Consider the following 733-nt stretch of genomic DNA (forward strand, 5'->3'; position numbering starts at 1 on the left):
CCCCCCCCCCCCCCAAACATGACCCACGTGTATGAGGATGTTTTTCACACAAACAATCCATTAAAAATCCTTCTTGAACTTGAATACAGCCGTTACAGAATAATCTTTGTTCACTTCCTCTTCCTCTAGCGCTTTCAGCTGCATGTCATGGTCTTCATCAGATACTGGAGATGGTTCAGTTGTCATCACAAGGTGACCGGAGTGTGGACGCATGGAGGAAGAGATGGTGAGCTGTTAAAGGATGCTCTCCGTCAGCTGGCCTTGTGTTTCTGATCCTCATTCAGTCTCATGTCCAGGCGTCTTGCCCTAAGCTGTCACATGTGATGTCATGATGATGTAATGCACCACTCCTGTCTTCTCCCCATAGTTCCTGTCTTCAGGGTGTTCAGCAGGGATTTTAAAGGGAAACTGCGTTTGTTTGTTTCAACCTGGACCCTATTCTCCTATGTCTTAAGTGTTGAGTGAGACCGCTGCGGTCGGCAACAGCAAAACAAGCTGTAATGTCTCCCTACAGGACAGATGTTCAGCATCAGGTAGAAACAAGCTGTAATGTCTACCAACAGGACAGATGTTCATCAGGTAGAAACAAGCTGTAATGTTACCCTACAGGACAGATGTTCATCATCAGGTAGAAACAAGCTGTAATGTTGTAATGAAAAACACCATCACCAAACCCACCAGACTCCATGTAAATAATCACTACTTTTAGCATGTATAGAGCAGCATATCTCCA

This window comes from Etheostoma cragini, chromosome 15, assembly GCF_013103735.1.
Source record: "Etheostoma cragini isolate CJK2018 chromosome 15, CSU_Ecrag_1.0, whole genome shotgun sequence".
Classification (NCBI taxonomy): Eukaryota; Metazoa; Chordata; class Actinopteri; order Perciformes; family Percidae; genus Etheostoma; species Etheostoma cragini.